This window comes from Stegodyphus dumicola, chromosome 1 (genome assembly GCF_044657685.1).
Source record: "Stegodyphus dumicola isolate Sdum_Otavi_A_Nest chromosome 1, ASM4465768v1".
Taxonomy (NCBI): domain Eukaryota; kingdom Metazoa; phylum Arthropoda; class Arachnida; order Araneae; family Eresidae; genus Stegodyphus; species Stegodyphus dumicola.
In genome coordinates this window covers 26,425,874-26,449,459 of record NC_140768.1, presented here as the reverse complement: position 1 = coordinate 26,449,459, position 23,586 = coordinate 26,425,874, and the positions used below count along the sequence as shown (strand labels likewise).

The 23,586-nt window shown below is 33.7% G+C and overlaps 1 protein-coding gene across 2 annotated transcripts in view; it reads right to left on the bottom strand.

Annotated features, from left to right (window-relative positions):
* Positions 1-1,622: 1,622 nt before the first annotated feature.
* Positions 1,623-23,586, bottom strand: part of LOC146999061 (uncharacterized) — a 173,342-nt gene continuing 151,378 nt past the window's right edge. For both annotated transcript variants that reach the window (XR_015040405.1, XM_085813837.1), the window contains exon 3: positions 1,623-1,955. The gene's annotated coding sequence lies outside the window, so the exon portion shown is untranslated. The remainder of the gene's footprint in view (positions 1,956-23,586) is intronic.

Genomic DNA, 23,586 nt, shown 5'->3' with positions numbered 1-23,586 from the left:
GTCACAAAGCGGATTAAATTATAAAAATATTTGTGGCAACACAAACTTTCTGATTACTATTTCAGAAAACAGGTATATTATGTAGTCAGCCGTAAAAATGTGGAAGTAATTGCATTTAAAATAAATAAGTTATCCCAATTCTTGCAACAGTTACATATTCGAAGATCTTATGGATTTTAAGGTGTATGAGTCCCCTTAACTAAACTGAAAGTTAACAGAATATGCCTGTCTTGTTTACAGACATAGCCAGCAATTATGGCTTAAACCAAAGGTAAAAAAAAATAACTTAATTAAGTAAAATATATTAGCTTAACAGTTACACAATTAAAGGAACGTGCAAGCGGCGCGACTAGCCTAATAACGAGAATAACACAGCGCCGCAGCATACTACCCACAGGAGAATCGAAATTGGCAGCGTCGCCTTTAGCAACCAGAACACGCTCTGATTCTACCATCAGAAATCTTACGTTCTATTTCATCTGAATACCACGGGAGCTATAAATTTACATTCTGGAAGGGAAATGGAAACGAGGAATATAGGAAAGCGAATTAACATAAAATAATTGGTTAAAATCTGAACGAGGCCTGACAAATACAACGCTGGAATTTAATTTTATTCGTAGGACATCCTTATGCCTGAAATGTCATCAAGGTTATCAGGCTCTTCAGAATATTGAGATTTATCCTTCGGATTTATAAAAGTATAATAAATATTATACATTACATGAAAATCTTCATTTCTAAAGAAAAATAACAGAAGTTCAAATTCTGTTCTGTCTGGTTCCGAACAACAACGAAATAAAAAAGGATATGATGAGAGGATATCATCATGAATAATTTCACCTTTAGGAAAGAAGCTGTCTTAAATTCTCCTTTCCCATCCCAGGATATAAATCACTGCATGATTATTATCTGTCTCGGAATTTCAAAAAGTCTTCCAGACATACCATGTTTTCAGATTAGAAAGTGCAAAACCTTAAAAAGAAATCCATAGCTGACAATGTTTGTAAATGTCAACCTGTCTGGTTCTTTGGACATCTACGAAAACTTTGACACTGATGTGGGCACCCATGGTGAATCGCATTTGCATCGGATCTCGGAGAGTAAATCCTGTTTTGTAAAGAATGTCTTATTTGGTATTTTCTGATGCTTGATAGGTATGGAAGAACAAGGGAAGAGATGGAAATGTCAAATGGTATGATTCATTGGCTGCTTTGATAGTTTATATTATTAATGACGTTTGCACTGGAAAAGACTTGATTTCTGAAAGAATAAAATCTTCCGAATTATGCAGGGTATTTATGAAATAACAGGAACACATTCAGTAATTTATTATGTAACTTAAATACAACGGATATAGGTAAATTTTGCTTGTAGAAAAGGGACAGTTCTATATCTTCCGTTCTACCACGACCGGATCGAATAGGTGCGGGGCCCGATAGGATTTTTTTTTGCGGGGCCCTCTCACTATATTAACTATTTAAATAAAATTCAAATTCAGTATATATATATATATATATATATATATATGTGATGTACCAGCTTTTGTCCAGGAATAAATAGATTGGTGAATAAATACAGATGTAGTCGTAGCTTAAATTATCAGACGATAAGTTTAAAAACAGGATCCATTTATTATTGGTCAGGAGAAATAGCAGTTACAAAAATCATACTTCCGGAATATATAAAAAAGAATTACTAATAACTTTTTGTATGAAGTTTACTGCATCGTTACATTAAAGAAAAAACCCCAATATTCCTTTGCGAGTCCTTTTATAGCCTCTGGAATGGCAGAACTTCCAAGAAATCACGTCAGCCTCGTCAGCCATTTCAGTTCGCTTCAAATATCTCCAGAACATTCTATAACTGCAAGTGTAGAAAAGGCGGGAAAAAACAACTTGACTACGGGGCTGTGGATTTAATTCCACGTACTTTCAAATAAGAGACCGTCGCCACTAAAAATGAAGAAAACACACAGTTAGAATTTTAAGTGTATTCTTGACTATGGAATTTTATTATTACATATATATATATATATATATATATATATATATATATCAAATGTCATGGATCATCAGACAGGTAAACTACTACATAAATTAAAAATAAAAATGTTCAAAATACCAAAACATTTATTGAATATAAATTTACATCACCGAATATGAATACATGAATTTACATATTTCTAAGTTTTTGTTCTGTAAATTCTTCTAAAATTGTTTGAAAATCTAATTTCCTTGCGTTTTCACTTTCAATCGACATAACTGCTAAACTATTTAATCTATCCTGATTCATTGTCGACCTCAGGTAGCTTTTTTATTAATTATAGCCTGGAAAATGATCTAATTCTATCTTGGCAATTTGCGTTGGTTCACTATCAACGTGTTTCATTTTACAAATTGTTGCCATCAAATATTGGAGCCCTGCATTATACTTAAAGAAATGAAGTAAGGAAAAATCTGCATAAATAAATATATGTTTATCGCACTGTGAAAAATCAATGGTACCTAATGACATCAAATTTTGAATAATATAGTCCTCCACACGAATATGGGCATCTGGAGGCTCAAATTGTGAATTTTGAATTTTATTTTTATCTATTTCACATTTGTAAAACTTTAACGAAATTTTGATTAACAAACTCAATGAGTTGAAAGCTAACAATAGCAACACTGTAAGGAAAAAAAAAGAATTATCTCCAGCCCGCGAGACTATGTAAAGGAAATTCTAAAGCTATGCTCTTTTTTTAAAGTAATTTGTGATATTGCTGTTGAATTGAATTTTATGGTTTAAGTGCGAAGACCATTACGTTTAATATATAAAGTTAACATATAAAACGTTAAAAAATGCCCATTTGTATGCAAAGCTTTCAGATGTTTTTTTTAACCCAAAGTGCATTAGTCCAGAAGGGTTATTAATTTTGTTTTGGCATTTTGCGTCGATTCACTTTCTGCTTTGATTCACTTTTCAAACTGTTGCCACCAACTATCACAGCCCTGTATTATATTTAAATAAATTAAAAAATGAAGAATCTACATAAATGTATAAATTTTTCTCGCATTGTGATAAAACAACGGTACCTAGAGCCCTCAAATTTTCAATAAGGTAATCTTCCAGCGAATATGGGCATCTGGAATTCCTAATTTGGAATCTGGAAATTGTTTTTCTATTACTTATTTCATATTTTGTCAGATATTAAAGAATTTTTTATTAAGAAACTGAAAAATTTCAAAGCGAGGAATGGCAACACTGTACGTGAAGAAACATTTTTATCTCCAGTGCGCGAGACTGTGTATCGGAAATTCCAAAGATGTGCTCAATTTAAAATTATTTTGCGATATTGCTGTTGAACTGAATTGTGTGGTTGAAGTGCAAGGAACATGATATTTAATAAATAAAGGTAACACAGAAAACATTAAAAAATGCCCCTTTGGGCTTAATGTAAAATCTGAAAGTTTTCAGATTTTTGTTTATTTTTTATTTATTTTTTAATCATATTTTTATTTATTTATTTCTTGTTTAAGTGGACAGAGAACTCGCGCACTCGTAATGAAATATTTCATGCATTATCTTTATCAAGTTAAAAGAAAAAAAATTACAAAATTTACTCAGAATAAGTTAAACCGCGAAAGAAGTATGAATTTCGATTTTACAAAACATTCTGATGGTAAAGGAAATATTGCTTCGATGGAGTACATCATGGAAGGCAGCCCATGTTCTTTCGAGTGACAACTTTCCATTTGGTGACGTCAAGAGAACGTCAGAATCCAATACTCTCAGCTTAAAGTATATGCAAGTACAAATTCAAAATAAATTGAAAGTTACTTCTCCACGTAACAAAGGTCGAGAAATCTGGAAAATAACTGCATTCACATTTGTAGAAAATAAAAACGCTTTTAGAATTTAATTCTCTTTCTAAAAATCTATAGCTTATCAGTCAGTTACGATACAACTGCAGCAATAATTGTCTTTGCCTTTTTCTGACAAATTATTTTGTTCAGAGAGCTTAAAAATCTTTAGCTTATCAGTCCGTTACGATACATCTGCAGCAAAATTGTTTTCTGCTTCTTCTGATAAATTATCTAAATGTAGAGATAATACTGCACTCCAGTTAATTTTTTTTACTAATACAATTTCTGAATTATATTTTATTTTCTTTAACTTTGAGTGCACAATTAAATTGAATCTTTGAATATCTTGTAGAGATCTTATGTTATTTCGATGCTGAGAGAGGTGAAAAGTGAGCAATGCCCTCGCCGAGATTCGAACCACGGAACTCACGAACGCGGAGCCGCGTGTGCTGATCACTGCACCACGAAGGTATGCTAAGAAGGCGGAAGAAATATCTTACATATTCACCCTTTTAAAGGGTGACTGAGGTTTTGGGGACCTAATTGCCAAATGCTGGTGATGAAGACTCATCTTTCACCACTATTTTAGTTCGGGCCCCACTGCAGGGACGTTAGGTTAATTCGAAGCAGGTGACATGAAAAATGTGCAATGCCTTCACCGGGACTCAAATCACGAATTTCTCAATACGCGCCGAGCGTGCTGACTGTTACACCACGAAGGCATGCAAGAACGCGGGAGAAATACCTTAATCTTAAGATGATTCTTCAAATTTAGGCGCATTTTTTTATTAATATGCGAATATAACACTTCAAGTTAATAATGTAAAAGAAAAAAAACTTGTTCTACAACTATTGTGGTTATTTGTTTACTTTTTAAAATTCTCAAAATATTTAAATAAGTTTAGGAGTATGCTAAATGAGGGTATATTATTTAACCTCAAAAGTGAAAAACAAAACAAAGTCTTTTTATCACTGCAAAAGCTTTAAGTAACACAGATGAGAAGAAAAGAAATAAAAACCTTAAAGCAAATATTAGTTATATGGTATTTTTATATTTCCAGTCTAAAAGTAAATAAAATTACCACTTCCAAAAATGTAAAGCTTTTTATTTGGTAGGAAAAGTTGTTATTTTTTTTTTTTTTTTTCTAACTTAAGATTCAAACGCAATTTTTACATGTTTTCTTAGATGCTTAGATTGTTACATGTTTTCTATATGCACTGAGAATAAAAAATATAACCCATTCTCAACTATTTGCGTTTTCTCTTCTGGTAAATTTATCAATGAATAATTTCCCAAGAAATGAATGAGTTTTCACACATTTCATAATAATTTGTTGCAGATATCGCTTTTCTAAGGTTTTTATCTCTAAGGTTTTTATCTTTTCGAAAACCTTTTCTTTTTTTATCTTTCTAAGGTTTTTTATCTTTCCGAAAAATAATTTTAGACGTCATCGGTAATCTTCATCTAAATGGATATAAACATAGAGAAGGATATTTTTCAATCAAAATAAAAAATGATGCTAAAATAAGAAATTAGTAATGTTCATAATATCGAAATGAGTAAAAATATTATCTTCAATTATATTCGTAATCTGTAAAAAATGTGCTTTCCAATAAATTACTGACATTTTGCCTTGAATATCCTGAAGTCCTTGTGAAATATTTCGTCAGTATGAGTATTTTTCATATTGTATGGAAACCTCTTTTATAGATGATGAATGCAAAGAAGGTTATAATAGCGAAATACCTTTTACTGGATGTCTTTTCAACCCACCTAGATCCCAATTTTACAATACGGGCGCTTGTTATTTACTCTTACGTATCTCCTCAATACTCAAATTTCAATACATGCCGTTATTTACTTATACTGTGAATAGGAGGACGATTTTCTTGCTTGGATGTCTAGTGCAATTTTCTGTAGTTATACTTAGAAACCTCTTTTATAAGTATATATATATATATATATATATATTGAATGATTTAAAATTCATTGAATTCGAAAACAAGTTTTTCTAATACTTGCGCAATAGCTGCAAAGTAAGGTAATAATAATTTACTTACTAAAGAAATATTGATTATATTATCTCCTAATACAAATTTAGCAAAATGTATCAAGAAGATGGAACCCATATGTAGGAAGTTAAATTCTGAATATTGTGTTTTAAAGGAACTTGAATATAGATCATGAAAAAAAAAAAAAAAAAACTTTTTAAGGGGACTTAAATTTAAATCATCAATAACCAAATTTCAGACTTCAAAGAAGATAGCAAACAAACAAGTAATTATCGCTAGTAATCGGAAATTAGTTGAATTTTGAAGGGGAACAAACCAACTCCCGTTCAATGAAAAATAATTAATAAATTCGTAGGTACCTGGTCTTTTACTCAAATAAGAATGATGATGCCAAACTGGCAAATTAAGTTAGGCGAAAATTGTAGTTCCGTGAATTACAGGCAAAGTAGATTATCGGAGAACTCATTCTGAAAGAAGCATCTTCGCTAATACAAGATTCTTTAGAAATTTTGAGTGAATAGCCAATTTATGTAGCGAAATTTACAAGATACTTGAGTAAATGTTCCCCGACACCTTCGCTTTTATGCACGTTAATTGAAGACTAGTTTTTATAAAAATAAACATAACAAACAGTAGTAATCTTAATTAAGACACGATAACACGCCGAACAAATACTAATTCAGAAGTCAAAAGACAAAAATCAGCGTTCTCAAATTTTCACAGGACTAGTTTCGATGGTTTTACCGAACCACCATCCTCAGCTGCAAAAGCGCAAATGAACCAAAGAGAATGAAGAGTTCATGTTTACGAAACAAAAGCGCAAATGAACTAAAGAGAATGAAGAGTTCATTTGCGCTTTTGCAGCTGAGGATGGTGGTTCGGTAAAACCATCGAAACTAGTCCTCTACACAGTCATTTTTCTTTCATATTCAATAATACAGAAAATAATAAAAATTAACAAAATCTTTAAAAAAGAATATCAGTTTTAAATGAAATACATTTGTGTTTCCAAAGTAAAGCTATAATGATAATATATACAATTTATTAATACAGAAATTGAAATTAAAATAGAATAATTTATAAAACTATTACTTTCTAACTCCCTTCTTACATTACTGAAGGTAATATTTAACTGAGAGCTAGTATTTCATTAAAACAATAATTAGAAAAGTTGCTTATGTGTCGTAAGAAATGCCATGAAAGAAGAATTTCAAACTGGGTGATGTTGAGACGCCTTGATGCTATTGGCAATACTGAATGGCAGTTGCAAGTCTTAAACTTCCCAAAAGGTGAATTCATAATAAATATGTTTTTAATGTATACAGGGTGAATCTGAAAAAGTGGGCAAAGTTTTAAGGGGTGATAAAGCGTTGACGAGCAATATTCATCATAGAATGTACGTTCCGAATGCAAGCGATGCGAAGCTAAAAGGTAGATTTTCACTGTTACATTTGACGAATTAACGCAAGATTGAGAGGAGATACTTCAGAAAACATTTTATTAACAGGAATATAATTGATGTAATGCTCAAAACAATTGCACAAAAGACTTTCTGCCTGCTATAATGCAGCCTTCCCCACCTGCGCGACAGTGACTGACATTTCGACATTTCGCTGGCAGCAACAACAGCTATCCTCGTGACTAGATCCATATGGTTTTGAACGGGGAAATCGTAGTTTGGGTTTTACATATGACCCCACAGGAAAATGTCTAAACAGTCAAGATCCGGTGATCTTGGTGGCCAAGCTATGGGATCACCTCGACCAATCCATCCCTGAAGACTTCGTGGATTGTATAAACCGCCATCCTGTCGGTAATCCACAGTAGAAAATGACGTTGGGCGTGAGCACAGACCCTTTTTATACAATTTGTAATGCGACGTTGCGTTTCGCCTTTTGCGTTCCGCGGAGACTTTCTATGACGAATGTTGCTTGTATAACTGCGTTTTATCACCCCGTAAAGTTCTGCCCTCTATTTAAGATTCACATTGTACATATAATGCATATAATCAAAACCGGAAAACACGCAAGCAAGAAAAAGAAGTAAAGGATAAATGTTATCAAAGAATAAATGTTTTACTACAATATATATATATATCTAGAAAGCGCTGCGGTCATACGAAATAACCGCTGTTCTAGATATTATTAATTGTAATTAAAATTATTTGTGCAAAGGTGTCTGCTAATTGAAACTGAATTACCCACAGTAGGTGGCGAGGACGCCCCTTTGCTTACTGACCCACGGGGTTTCCCCCCCTTCTACTTTCTTAATTGCTTAAAATAGAGCGCAATGAAGGAAACCACGGGAGGTACATTTATTAAGAGCCACCGCTAGCTCAATAAATAAAAGAGATTTAAATAATAAAATGTTAATTCACATGTCTAAGACCTCTTTGTACACAACATTTCTCGTGTAGATCTTTCCATCATTTTTAAGCTCGTCTTCCAGAGGACCATCCATTATTTTTACTTTTACGTCTTCTTTCTAGACTTCCTCAACAGGCAACATAAATTTGACCGTGTCCAAATGCAGGCTCAGGTAAAAGAATGCCAACACGCTTAAGCGTTTGGCCCTGAAACGTATTGATGGTCATAGCAAAGGCAAGTTTACAGGAAATTGTTTACGTCTCAATTAAAACGGTAACCCTGTGCCGTGACAACTTCACCTCATTCGCTGGTACAGTTACGCAAGCAACCAATAAACTATCGGCGACAAACAGACACTTAAGCCGCATATAATAAAGATATTTATTTATTTCATTTTGTTTGTTTTTTCATCGTTGCCGGTTGCATATTTCTGAATCCTTTTATATATAGATGTTAAATTTATTTATTCAATGTTAAATGCACGTGCTCTTGTATTTTTAATTTTTCCGGCTTAGCTTTCTTATAATATTCGTCCCGCACTGCACTGCACAGGGAATAAAACAATTTGCAGCTATGCAAGGAACCAATAAACTATCGGCGACAAACACTTAAGCCGCATATATATACATAATGCAATAATATTCAAATGTTTAAGCAAAGTAGGCTATTCTATTTGCAAGTAAATGCGTTGAAAATGTTTTCCTTAGGGGAGTCAAAGAGAATCAAAGTCAAAGAGAAACCAAGAATTTTTATAATAAATATTTAATATTTTTATAATAACAAAATACAATACTATTTTAAAAAGCTCATTTTGTAGCTGAATAACAAAAAAAAAAAAAAAAAAAAAAAAGGATAATTTTCTCTACTACTTCTTAAAGCGGGAACGTAATTTATAGAAATGTTTTTCGAATTCCGAATCAAAGAAGAGATTTTTGTGATGTACTTTAGGTAGTAAATGCTTTCTTCCCTCGACAAAATAGAGGCGTGGCAATCATTAGACTGAAAAATTGAGTAAATATATAAAGAAGATAACAATCCTGACTCTGGAGAAGTCTAAAGTAATTCCCAATCTCGGACTTTGAACAGAGTTATTCCTTTAGGAAAGATATTCTGAACTGTAAAAGTGACGTAGTGGCAAGGAAGGTGTTGAAAAATCGAATAGAGCTAGTGCATTTGGGATCGAATTTTTGAATCCAAAGTATTCGAATCTGCTAAGCTTTTTTTCAGTTAGGAAGTGCAAACACAAAGACAGGTAGCGTGACAATTTTATTCGAAATTCGATGGAATCAGGACCAACTCTGTTCCCGGTAGACTAAATATGCTGATGCAATGTCGGGAAGCTTTGAAGGAATCCCATGAGACAATAGGAAAGAACTTAAAAATCTGTGGATGTCCGTTTTTTCCCTTACTTTTTCATTGTGTCTTGAGAATATTTCACCGCCTTCTAAGAATGGAGTAAAACTTCTGGGACTTTAGTCTAGGATGCTAACCTGTTTTAGAACCAAATAAAACTATAACAATGAATTCGTTCAGTTTAGAGTAAAGTTTAAATTTAGAAATATAAAGACAACAAAAAATTGTTGCATTGTGTGAAAAGAAGGTTTATCTAAAAAAAAAATCTTATTCCTCAGAAGCGGTCTGTCAAGATTATCATACCTAGAAAAATAAGTCCGAACAAAAGTTGTCTGCATGCTTGTTGTATTCAAACATCTTTAAACAGCAGTGACCGAATATACAAAGCACACAAACCGGGGGATTGTTTTCCTGTTGCGAAGCCTTAGAACTTACCTGAGTTAAGAAGCATGTATTTATGAAGGATTTCTAAAGAATGTTTATCTATGTCTTCATTAAACTCCTTTTAGATAGTTCATTTTGTCGTGAAAATCGAAGGTAAAATAAATTGCCAGAGTTCAAAAGTCCTATTCTCGGAGCAATATTGGATAACTTTTGAAATAGTGGATGAGTTCGCATTTATAATTTTTAGGACGCTATTTGTTTTATTTTTACCACGTCTGTGTATAAATACGAAACATTTCTCTTAAGAGCTACTCTCCAAGCCAAAATGATTAGGCTTTGTGTAAACTTTTCAACAACACAAATAAGGAGTATAAATTAAGCTGTGTTTACATATACCAACTTTTCAGTTGTTATGTTTTAATACTATTATTTGATGATATTTCTTATTGTTAATGTTTATTTTATGACTTGTACGTCTGTATATATTCATAAACTCTTCATATGAAAGCGATCACACATTGGGCTTAAAACGTAAAATAAATTAAGAAATATTCAACTAAAAGTACTTTAAACCGTTCTCACATTCATTGCGTTTATGCTATAATTCATTTGTAAACTGAATAAAATATGCAATACAATGTATACCAAGGAAGAAAATAAGGCGATAATCTATGCTAGCGATAGATTTAACCACAAGTAATTAATTAAGTTTAACGAAAAGACAGCTTAGCTTGAAGTTTCGCTACATATATTGCATCTCTCTCTCCTTTTATTGATATGCAAAAATAAATTAAATTAGCACATTTACAATCCATACCATATTCGAACAATTGTAACAAACCTGATGCAATAATATAATACTGCTTTGTATTTAGTCATTATATATATATATATATATATATATATATATATATATATATATTCGTAATAATAAAATTCCATAGTCAAGCATACACTTAAAATTCTAACTGTATGTTCTTTTCATTTTTAATGGCGACGTTCTCTTATTTGAAAGTACGTGGAATTAAATCCACAGCCCCGTAGTCAAGTTGTTTTTCCCGCCTTTTCTACACGTACAGTTATAGAATGTTCTGGAAATATTTAAAGCGAACGGATTGGCTGACGAGGCTGACGTCATTTCTTGGAAGCTCCTCCTTTCCAGAGGCTATAAAAGGACTCGCAAAAGAATATCGGGGCTTTTTCTTAAATGTCACGATGCAGTAAACTTCATACAAAATGTTATTAGTAGTTCTTTTTTATTTACTCCGAATATCTGATTTTGTAACTGCTATTTCTCCTGACCAATAATAAATGGATCCTGTTTTTTAAACTTATCGTCTGATAATTTAAGCTACGACTACATTTATGATTCTTCAACAATCTATTTATTCCTGACAAAAGCTGGTACATCATATATATAGATATATATATATATATAGAGAGAGAGAGAGAGAGAGAGTTAGAGCAAATTGGGTAAAAGAAATCCTATTGAGAGGAAATATGTAAGGAAAAGGTGTTGGGTAAATATCGTTATATATATATATAGTATGTATTTCGAAACATCCATCCCATATTCAGCTTGAAACAAACCTGGTACAATAATACAATACTGCTTTGTATTTATTCAATTATGTGTATATATATATATATATATATGTATGTATGTAATATTTTAATGCGCAGTACTTCTTTAATTTGTAATATTTTAAAGCGGTACTTTAACTTCTTGCTGAATGACTGAATGCAAAAGCATGAATAATATGTTGAAAAAACTAATTTCGACGAATCACCATCTTTATTTTAATTTATTTTTCAATTATCGTTGAGTACAATAAATTTCTGTGAAACAGAAAGAAAGATACGATTCAGGCAGGGAAGCATAGCGGTGCAGAGTTGTTTGCATGGCAGAAGTCAGGAAAAAGAAGGGCGTCATTGCTCGCGACGCAATATTTATACTACGTAGCTGCCTATGTGAAGCTAATCCATGATTGGTTAGTTTAGTTTTAGTTACCTTTTCAAGCAATGTTATGCAATTTGGAAAGGTCTCGAATTTGGGAGAAAGAAAATCGTTTCCGACCATGCTTTGATATGAGGTTTTCCATCTTCCAGGTATACTCTAATTATCGTGATGTTTGAAACGAAATTGCTCAAACACCCTGCATATATACAGAGAGACTGATAACTAGATATGTGTGTGTGTGTTTATCTGTATGTATGTAGAATCGTGCTAAAAATAAGCAGCAAATGCTGAAAGAAAAGCAACTAATGTAGAAAGGGGAATTAAAACCTATAATTTACATATGAAGTAGAGGCTGTGTTGCCGAACGTAAGAAGGCAACCAAAATTAGTATGAAATGCAATCCCGAAGTCACACTACAACACCTAAAAAGGGGCATGGCAGATCTGTTAGCCAGTTCGCAAACAGCGATAGTTTAGTGCAATCCGAAAAAGGCCAAGCGGAAAACATGAACTGAAGGATATTAACTGCCAGTCAATTATGTTGGAGGGCTATCTGGAAGTTGCGAGGTGTTGCAAGTTACCAGAGTACAGAATGTCATCAATAGCCTATGCAATTCTTACCAAAGGGATCAAAGCCCTTGTAGAAGACATGGGTTTGGACGCCGGGGGGATTACCACAAGGGCAGGGATTCGGTTTCTGTTGTTATGTGCAAGTTGCCATAGATCACTAGCTATATAGTGATAGTGACGGAGGACGTGGCCACCACCCCTTTACTATTAAGCTAATTAGTATATAGGGCCACGTCCGCCCTTATACAGAGTAAAGCCAGAGAGGCCACATGGGAGGCTTGCACAGGGCGCCCAAACCCAACGCCTGGACCATCCAGTTGGCAGTTCCGCGAACCAAATGCCACCGGGTTGACACCCGTCCAAAATGCCTCACTAGCTATATAGCAGTTGGCGTCGCATCTCTTTATTGCTGCAAGCATCTTATTCCACCAAACTGTATCGCATCGACTGCATAAAGGAGGACTGTAGGCCCGACGACCTGTGGTTCCTGTTTCATTGTCCCCAATTCATGTCAGAGCGCGCGCGGTTGAATCGGGCCCGTGAACATCGCAGTTGGACAACAGAGCAGTGCGGCCACGCGCGTCTTACGGATGAGTCTCTATTTAACATCAAGAACGCTTCCCGAAGGTTTATGATATGGCAAGATCCAGGAACCAGCTATCGGGTGCCAAACATCGTCGAAAGAGGCCATTACAGAGGACGCTAATTACTTATATAGGTTGGGATAGCTATGAATGGCCTCATGAACCTCTTTGCGATTCCTGGTGTTTCCATAGCAGCATTCCAATATGCGACGAAATTCTACACCGTCTTATGCGTCCTTTTTTCGCTGCAGTAGTTAGCGACATAATATTTATGGATGACAGCCCGCAGGCACAGAGCTCAAGTGGGGCACAGTTATATGGCGAGCGAAACCATTCCACATCTGCTGTGGTTTACTAATTCACAAGAACGGAATCCCATAGCCCACGTGTAAGACATGTAAGGACAACGAATAGCAGGTCGCAGTGTGCCGCCAGGTACTCAGTACGAGCTCTGATATGCATTGCTACACAAATGGGTGATATGACTATAACAAGCGATCAACAACACTATTGCCAAATTGCCTCCTCTTTGTCGAGCATGCATTTCAGCTACAGGGTATTAAACCGGTTATTATTAGATTGATATTTCCATTGAAAGCTCTTTCGGTCTTACGCGATGTGATGGTCGTTATGTCAAGTTATTTTCATGCCTGTACTAAATATAAGTCCCATATTGAATTTAGTATGATTTTGATTAGCACGTGTGAAATAAATTCACGAATGCTTATTTCTCATCGAACAGCACAAAAAATTATATAAGAAATAAAAATTTCGTCTAAGAAAAGGTCCACTAAAATAAATATAAATTCCTAATTATAAAATATGTTTTAAATTAGGAACTTTCATGAATTTGGGATTATGCAAAAAAATAATACCATTTATTCTCAAGTATAATCACTTACAAAGCTTCGCGAAATTGTCGTTTAAAAATGTAACTAAAAAAAGCTTCGATTAGTGCAATGCTAAAACAATATTTTAAAAAATGTACCTTTCCTATAAATACATAAATTAAAAAAAAATATGATACACAAAACAAGATTTTAATGAGTTTCCAAAAGCTGTAACGTAACATCTCTATCCTATCTAGATAATCAAGTTTTCTTTTTCTCCTTTCTGCAGTCTCAATATCGGATACTTACTTTTCTTTGCCGTATCAATTTTCATTATCTCTGCTTAAAATGAAAGCTTTTTTTTATCACAAATCCTTTTCCGAAACGGTGAACGTTGAAGTAAGGAGAAGTGAATTTAATCAAAAAGAATTTTTTTTTTATGAATTTCAGAAACTTTTGCATATTTGATTTTATTTTTGTAGACTGGATTATTATTATTTTTTATACAAATCAAGTAAACTTTAAATTTATGAATCCAATTGGAAATTTAAAGGAACTGTTGATTTGAATTATGAAATCAATCATATTGTAAATTTTTATAATAAAAGTGTCGTTTTTCTCATCCTTAATAAAAAAAGGCTGATGAAAGAAATGCTATTATAAAGCTATTGTGATACGATTATAAAGTTAAGTAAGGAAGGGTGTTCTAAGAGAAATAGGTTTGTCTTCCCATCACACATGGATAAAACCACGAAAAGTAGACATTCAGCCAGCTCTTTGGCTTCGGCTGGAATCCAGGCCGAAATACCAGTAGTCAGCGGTTATAACCAGTCGGGCCCTGGTTGGCGCTTTTGAGAGGTAGAACATCTTTTCTGTTGACTTTTGATTGTTGCTTAAAGTGTACAGTTTTTAATTCATTGTCAATGCAAATTTATAGCACTGATCTGTCTAGCTTTGAAGTTTGTTTCCTGTGGACGAATTATATTGGATGACATTGGAAGTTTACCATCATACGGTGGCAGCTACGTTCTTTAGCTGCAGAAAGGATTTCGGAGAGCTTTCCTTATTTTTGTTCTCCAGACACTGATACGAGCGTCTGAAATTGTAGTATAAAATCAATGTCTCGGATCTATATCTAATCATTCTTGAAATCGTTGCAAATTTATTCTAAATCTATGCTAATCTAAGATGGTTTTTCTGCTCAACATCATTATTTATTTATTTATTTTAATTATAAAACCCCATATTTTATCTAACTTAGGCAACCGAATCTGTTGAAAATATTAGTATTCGTCATTTACACGATTAAATAGGTTTGTTTTGTTTTGTTTCATTTGATTAAGGCAAATCATCCGATAGCTATCTGCCTAAGGGGAAGGATGCCTCCATAAAGGACTTTCTAGGGAAAACTTACTCGTATACACGTTATACATGGGGAAATTCATGAAAATGCTAATTCAGTAATCCCGTTCACGACGATTCGAACCTTGAACCGAAATATCAGTGTTCAGCGATGTTAAAATTTTCTGGACTGCCGCTCGAGCCTGGCGGTCCAGAAAATTTTAAAATGATATTTAAGATGATGATATTTTAAGATGATATCATATTATAAGATGATATGAGTGCGATATAAATAAGAGTGCAATATAAATAATTTTTATTTATATTGCACAAAAACATTTTGCGGTTATTACTGGTTTTATTTAGTCTAGTTTTTCTGTTTTTTTGGATAGTTTAACTTACTCTGCCAAATTTCGAAATACATTTTCTACCCTATTCTAAGAAGCCGATTTCTCAGCTTGAGGGTTATCTGCCTATGGAGAGGGATGCTTTCGTGGAGAAATTTAAAGGAAATTGTTTCGCATCGACGTAACACGTGGGTTAAACTACGAAAACAAAACATTCAGCCAGTCCGTTCCCAGGGATTCAATCCCAGGTCAAGGTATTAATCGATTTTACCGCTCAGCCGATAGTAGATTACATAACTATAATAAGAAAATACACAAATTATGTTTTATAAGTTCTCTGATCAAAAATAAAGTACCAAAACGTATACTTCATATTTAATGTTAATATATGAGGTAAATAAGAAAATTCAGAACTGACCAGAATTTTTTTTTTACTTTAAAAACTGTTTTGAAATTTAAAAATACCTTCAGAGACTAATCCTGCTAACTATAAAACGAGTTCTTTCTACACATCTACAAACGGTGTTGGTGTGTTGGTGTATTTAATTATGGCAAAGCACACGAGGGCTATCTGCCTAAGGGGAGGGATGCCTTTCGTGGAGGACTTTCTAAGGGAAACTGGCTCGTATACACGTTAAACATGGGGAAAACCACGAAAACGCCCATGCAGCCAGCCCGTTCGCGGGATTCAAACCTCGGACTGAACTACCAGTGTTCAGCGACTTTACCGCTCGGCCGCTGGTGGGCCATCTACAAACGAAAATATCTTATACGGGGACAGATAGCTATACTGGAATTAAACTGTAGATATTGACACGGAGAATAGGCATTTCTATCAAAATGTTTATTTCCGGTGATTACTAAACAATAATTAAATAAATTTTTAAAAAGGATATGTGATGTAAATAGCAAATATTTTCTGTCAAAATACTGTCTTTCTTTCATGATTCATAGTAGCATATAATACTTCGAGAATCTTTTTGAAAGATGTACATATCGCATAGTTTTAATGAATTTTTTATATTGATGTAGTGTTGTAGAGAAAAATATAAAATATAACATTAGGAAATATATGATTCTTTTTATGCAAGCGGAAAAAAATGTATTATCGATTATGACTTCAGAATTTGTTGTTGCTATGACTTACTCCCTCATCTGATAGTAGCATCAGAACAAGCCCACGGAATTCGTTGTGACAAGCAGAGCAAGCTTGGGCATGTCGTTGGTAAGAGCCTTGAGCAGCATATATGTGACAGTGTGACTTTGCTCAATTCCGCCCCCAATTTTGATGGAGAGCCATCTTGGGGTAACGGCCTCAAGGGTTTCCCACCCCTCTTTCCCTACCACCAACCTGTTGAAACAAAATTCGGCTAGCCGCATATTTAGAGCGCCCTCATGGTGAACAGACAATATACATTTAAAAACATCTATGTCTTCTCCGGGATTCGAACCCGTCCCTACCTTACAGATGTCAGCGTCGCTAACCCGGTTGGGCGGCATTTCAGAATTTAATACAATGATAAAATTTTATGTCTGTTTAAGAATTTGCTCTTTTTCATTGTTATAGATTCTGAATGTAATCAATAAGTTACACTTCTCGAAAGCTTAACAGCAATAGTTGCCATATTTAAATCAACAAAAATCACACGAAAAGGAATTTATAATTTTTCTATAATATTTCATAACTAACCCACATGTTTTGTTTTTTATTTTGCTGTTTTTTCCATAATATTTCATGTTTGAAGTTGGCATTCTTATTGTTGCCCTTAACTATAAAATAAGAGTGTGTCTTTTAGCGTGTTGAGATGAGAATTTTTAAACTGCTTGATTAATAATGTTTGGGTGAAAAGCCCCTGTCAATGGCTATTGCTTTTAAGGGGACTCATACACCTTAAAACCCATAAGATGTTCGAATAGGTGACTCTTGCAAGAATTGAGATAACATATTTATTTTAAAAGCAATTACTACCAACTTTTTACAGATGACTACATAATATAGCTGCTTTCTGAAATAGTAATCAGAAAGTTTGTGTTGCCGCAAATATTTTTATAATTTAATCCGCTTTGTGACAACATTTTTCGTCGTATTTCCAACTTGTGCGCACAGTTTAAAACATTCTGTTACATAATTTAATTCCATATTTAATATATAGCTTTTATAACGTTTGGAAACTACTGTGAACCTAAAATTCTAAAAATTTCATGTTAATTTTTTATTTTATTTTGAGTTGAGTTTATAAAATGTATTTTATTAAAAAAAATTTTAAAGTTTTCGTCCATAAAATTTTTCAATAGTAAAATATTCATCAGATTGTTGATTCAGTTAGAAAATAGTTCCCATATAAAGAATTCCATCCAATTTCAAGTATGTGCCATTAGCCATTTTTAAAATATCGTGCGCGCAAGGTGGAAATGTGGCGAAATATTTTGTCACAAAGAGGATTAAATTACAAAAATATTTGTGGTAACACAAACTTTCTGGTTACTAGTTTGAAAAGCAGCTATATCATGAAGTCAGCTGTAAAAAGTTGGAAGTAATTGCTTTTAAAATAAATAAAATATCCCAATTCTTGCAATAGTCACATATTCGAAGATCATGAGGGGTTTAAGGTGTATGAGTTCCCTTAAACTAGATTATTTAAAAGCAATAGCTACTGACAGGGGCTCTTCACCCAACATTATTAATCAAGCAGTTAAAAAATTCTCATATCAACACACTAAAAGGCACACTCTTGTTTTTGGAGATTATAAAAATTCTGTTGTTCTTCCATTCTTTCCATCAATTAGATATAAAGTTGTCCATATTTTGAAGAAATTTAACTTTCGGGTCATTTATTCTCCGAGTTCCATACTCAAGGACCCCATTCCGGATATGAATTCCTGGGATATTTATAGGACTCCTTACCAGTGTGATTTAATTTACATTGGCCAAACTAAGTGAGCATTAAAATTTCGCGTCAAGGAACATGAAGCATATTCTAGAAAAAATGAAACACAGAAGTTACCGTTGCCCAACGTTGCTGGTTCGAAAATCACACTTTCAATTTTTCTGCTGCCAAAATTATTTAAAAAACATCATCTATTGGAGAACTGGAGGCATTTCACATTCAAAAAAATCTTTCTGTTCTATTTAACGATCCTAATTCCTAAAGGCAGAGACGGAATAAAAATATAATTGCGAAAAAACCTATCATAAATGTGTAAAGTCATATTCGTAATGTTATAAATGTTACGCCCATATTTCTATCTGGGCCGTTAATGCCTATCGGCATCATGTTTCACTCGCTCGGAATAGTTTTGATCATGTTTTACAATTAATCATAGTCAGTGATAAATATTCTCCCTTAAGTCCCCTTATGAAAGTTCTGTACCTAAGTAATAAAATAACTAATGCATTAAAACTAACAAACAGTATATTCTCTGCATTGAAATCATGTGTACTAGTTTCACGAATGACTGCTAATACAAATATATCGTCGATTTTTGTGCCTGGTTAATGCAAAATAATGATTACTATAAAGGCAGATAAAAGAAATGCAGAAAAGAGGAACAATCTATGTAAAAACAAACATAAAAATACTGTCAATATTTTACCTTCATTTTCAAATACAGATCTGGAGATTTCAGTCTGGAGTGTAAGTTCATTTAGTTGCATAATTAAATTCGTATTCGAAGATTTCTAGAGTGTAAGCACGCGAACGCAATAGCTATATCTGTTTTTCTGCCTTTGTCTTTATTTCATTTTTACTCCAGTGTGCTGTTTCATTTTGTTCACATGATTTTTGTATTTTGATAAATGTGAACAGATGTGATAAATGTGAAACAAAAAAGTAATTTGCTGTAGACTTCATAATGTCTCGTATGCTTTGCTATCATAAACTGAGCTCGACATTGGAAGACTGTTTAGTGAATAATCTCTAAGTTTCAAAATACAGTACAACTCCAATTATCCGAACTCCGAATATCCGAATCACTTTCAGAAGTTTAGAATTTTTCAGAATCATCTGAGAAGAGAAGAAAAAGGAGAGAAAAAGGAAGAAAAGCTCAAGAAAAGGAAAGAGAAGAGACAGGAGGTGAGGATGACGTGTCACTTGAAAAATTAAGAAACCTTGATTTGAAAATGCCTGGATGTTCAGAACTTAGTGCTGAGGATACAGAAGAATGGATGCTGTGTAGTTCGATTCGAGACCCTGTATTTCAAATTCGAAATAATGGACTTATTAAAAGTGCGAGAGAAGAAAGTGTGTAGGAAGAATATGACCTTAATATCGAAGTTGAAGCAGACACGGGACTATCAGCTGGTTTAGCGTTTAGCGGAAACTGCGCTGAAGCGGATAGAGCGTCAGCCCGAGTGTGACCACGAGCAGCTACTCATTGTCAAGCGGACGCACGACTTGGATGCCCGAAAATGGACGAAGAACGTCAAACAGCTTAATTTGACCGAAATGTTCAGCAAGCTGTGACTTTATCATTTGTAAGTACTGTACAGTATGCTATATAACATGTACGTAAAAGTGTCGCTTTTTCATTAAGTAAAACTTATTTTTCTTTAAAAATAGTTTTATTCTTACATTTTCAAAGTACAGTACGTGAAATCAATAAGAAAAGTGACTCCTTTTTTGGAAAAAAATCCAATTATATTAATTTTTGATTACCCGAATGGGGTCCGGTCCCAATTCATTGGCATAAATGGAGTAATATCAACGACAAAGTCATGAAAAGGATAAGGAACCTTTTACTAACTCAAATAATGTTAACAGATGACACTAACTCGTGCTTGCAAGAGCCAACACGTTTGGCAAATTCAGCCAACTATCACATTGTTTTTTGATACTATGATACGATTTTTTTCTTTCTTCTTCACGTTACGTATATACGGTGGGGGTTCGTGTGGAATGAATAACGACGACATTTGGTGACGTATCGAAACACACTTTGATTATCCAATATTAATCAGGACAGCTCCAAAATACACGTTTTACACGAAGATCTACTATACACTCGATGGAATAAGCAGCGACACAGCCTTCAGGTTATCAGACTATAACGGTGGAGACAGCTTCACTGCAAAGCTCCACAGTACAGCTCTCGACTCTGTTTGGTCGTTCTCTGAACTCGACGTACTTTCGAGATTCTCCACACTACAACACGCGATGCACTCGACGGCACACAGAGCACAGCTCCCGATTCTTCGGTTCAATTGTTCCAGGAGCTCAACACACTCTCTCGACGATGCACTAACCTCGATACACTCAGAGGCTCTTTCGATGCACTGGATGATCCACTCGGCACTCGCTGTCCGGCTGTCAACTCGATCGGTTCCGCACGGACTGACTAACTCGAGACTAACAATCTCGCACTGACTATCCGCGTAGCAGCAGGGTTTATATAGTTTTTGGCACTGCTTTGCGGGGAAGCTATCTTAGCGTACCTGTACATTTCGTAACAATATTATCATCATATCTTATCTCGTTCATTTGCACTTTGACATCTGAGTAAGGTGGTTCTGTGGTAAACCATCGAAATTTATTCTGGAAAATTTGCAACATAACGCTGGTCTTTGCTGTTTAACTTCTAAAATAAAATAAATGTTAAGTAAATTAAATAATTCCCCACAATTTGATTTCTTTTTAAGGCTGAAAATTTTACTTACACGATATTATATGGCAGTATTTATATATTCCGAATTGTATGATGATTAAATTGTATGATGCTGTAGTTAAAATAACTCGCAGTTAATGTGGCATAACCTGCTACTACTCTTGTTATTATATTAATTTTTTTCCATAGGCAGTTTTGTATTATGTTGATGAATTGTAAGAAAATTTTTTTCGATCATTCTATGGTAAATAAATCACTTTAAACGTACATTAATTCATTTACAGCCTCATTAAGGCACATCCGGGTATTCGAATGTTGATTGTCTTATCTGTATTTAAAATTCACAAGGCTTTAATGCAGTAATTCGCTCATAACGAGCAAGCAAGTTAGTAGTATGAGGCAAGATGAATGCAAGACATTTCCGAAAAATACACAATGAAAAGTTGAATTATGCATCAAAGAATGATGGATGATACTTAAAGTGTCAGTTCATGCGCGTGAAATGGAATCATAAATTAGTATATTCAGCTGCGGTTGTTCAAAACTTACTCATAAGCAACATGTAGTATAATTTAATCTGAAGCAATGAACCTCACTAAATTATATATTAGAATATTATAAACCCGCCTTGCAACGTAACTGTAATTTATGCCTACTAAATTCAGTTTATACGGGACATAAGAACATCTGATGCAAAGATTTATATCTTCGCTTTGGGTTTGAATTTAACGTCCATTTATTAGCGTATTGCCTCATCACGCGCATTGGGACACAATGAATTAATATGAATATATATCTCAAATAATTTTCTGCACTGGTATGCAAATTATTCGGAGCATTCTATCAATTCGAATACAAAATGATTTGCTATAACATATTACGTGTCGCGTAACATGCATTGATTGAATACCAGGAAACCAGACACATTTCATTAAATATTATAACTGCGCTCGAGTTAGACTGCAGCAAAAATGGTATAATCTGAGCATTTATTTTTGGAGAGTAGAGATGTTAAGCATATACATGCCAAGATAAATGCCAATGTACACTTTGCACACACACACATACCAAAAAAAAAAAAAAAAAAAAAAGGACAGCTCTATATCTTCCGTTCTACTGGAACGATTGCCGAAATTTAACATGCGTTTTCCATGTCTAAAAAGCGCCACATAGGATATATACTAGATTTTATATAGCATTGTTCTAGAATAGGTATTTTTTAAACAATATCGGACTTTTTCTGAAATAATTTTTTTTTCCATATTTCGATTCTACGACTCAAATTGTGCCTAGATATTAAATTTTGTAATTTTTAGTGAGAAATTTATGGAGAAATTTAAAAATTTATCTTGGAGTATTTTTTTCAGTTTGCGCCAAGAATAATTCACTTGGCGAACTTCTTAATTTATAACAACCTATTTTTATTTCCTCATTTTCATTGTACACGAACGGAAAAAAGGTCATCATTCGTATTTTCAAATAATTTAAACAAAGTGCCTAAACCACATTTGGCGTTATTACCGTTCATAACAAATATGGCAATTTTCAAAACGCGCCAATACATAAATCCACGTATGTCTCAGGAAGTTGAATAGAAAAACTATAATGTTTTGTAGGTATTCCTATAAATACACCAACTTTAAGAAAATGGTAAAAATTTTATAGTTTATAATTGAAATGCTTTTTGAAAAATGTATAAAAAATATTTAAGAATACAAATTTTTATGTGTATTTATTTATGGCAAAGCACACGAGGGCTATCTGCCTACAGGGAGGGATGCCTTTCGTGGAGGACTTTCTAAGGGAAACTGGCTCGTATACACGTTACACATGGGGAAAACCACGAAAACGCCCATGCAGCCGGCCCGTTCGCGGGATTCGAACCTCAGACCGAACTACCAGTGTTCAGCGTCTTTACCGCTCGGCCGCTGGTGGGCCCCACAAATTTTTAAAATAAATCATAATAAATGGGCGAACTGTATTTCCAATGAACCTAAATTTCGAAATGTGAAAGGAAGAATCAAATAAGTTTAATAAAAAAGAGATATTAATAAATAAATACTAAATTCAATTAACATGGAGGAGCTAAAGGTTTGAGAGCTAATTTTTTAAAATACTACTCCTGCGAATTTTTCAAAAGCTTGGCGTAATTTGAAAAATCGAAATATGTCAAAAAATGATTATTTATCACAGATATAGTCCTATTTTGTGCATAAATACCTATGTTAGAACAATGCTATATATAAATCTAATATATATATATCCAAAGTCGCACTTTCGGGACATAGAAATTGAAAGTTAAATTTCGACAGTCGGTCTAGTAGAACCGGAAAATATAGAACTGTGTCATTTTTTTTGGTGCAAGTTGTACACAAATGAAGGTGATT